Genomic DNA, 1,001 nt, shown 5'->3' on the forward strand with positions numbered 1-1,001 from the left:
GGGCTGTAGAGAAAGAAGGGTTAGAACTAGGATGGGGAGGGCTGTAGAGAAAGAAGGGTTAGGAATGGGGAATGAGTGAGAAAGGCGATGGGGGTTAAGAAGGAAAGGGGAAGATGAATTATTTGGAATGGTGAGTTACTAGGATGAGAAAGACTAGAATAGGAAGTGAGAGGAAGATAATGAAGATTAAAAGATAGAAGAAGGGAGCTGGAGAGATGGCTCAGAGGTTAAGAGCACTGCCTGCTCTTCCAGAGGTCCTGAGTTCAATTCCCAGCAACCCACATGGTGGCTCACAGCCATCTGTAATGAGGTCTGGTGCCCTCTTCTGGCCTTCAGGCATACATGGAGGCTGAACACTGTGTACATAATAAATAAATAAATCTTTTTAAAAAAAAAAGAAGGGGCTGGAGAGATGGCTCAGTGGTTAAGAGTGTTGCCTGCTCTTCCAGAGGTCCTAAGTTCAATTTCCAGCAACCACATGGTGGCTCACAACCATCTGTAATGAGGTCTGGTGCCCTCTTCTGACCTGCAGGCAAACACATAGACAGAATATTGTATACATAATAAATAAATAAATAATCAAAAAAAGATAGAAGAAGAGCAGAGGAGAAAGGAGAGAGAGTAAGAGTGTGAGATGAGGAGGAAGGAGAAGGGAGGTGAGGTAGATCATGGGGGGAGGACTGGAAAGGAGAGCTGAGGAAGGAGGAAGAGGAAGACTTTAGGAAATGCAGATGGTGAGAAGGAAAGGAAACTGAAGAGGCAGAGGAAAGAAAGGAAAGGAATGAGAGGATATAGGGGGAAGAGACAAAGGAGAAAGTGAGGGAAGACAGGATGAAGAGAAGGAAGAGTAGGGAGCAAGAGGAAAAACTAGAGGGAGCAGTAAGGTAAGGTGGAAGTGGTAGAGCAGAAAGTGGAGGAGGAATGGGGAGACGGTGGAGGAAGAAGGGTAGAAGGTAGAGCAGAAAGTGGAAGAGGAATGGGGAGACGGTGGAGGAAGAAGG

This window comes from Microtus ochrogaster, unplaced genomic scaffold (assembly GCF_000317375.1).
Source record: "Microtus ochrogaster isolate Prairie Vole_2 unplaced genomic scaffold, MicOch1.0 UNK14, whole genome shotgun sequence".
NCBI classification, from domain to species: domain Eukaryota; kingdom Metazoa; phylum Chordata; class Mammalia; order Rodentia; family Cricetidae; genus Microtus; species Microtus ochrogaster.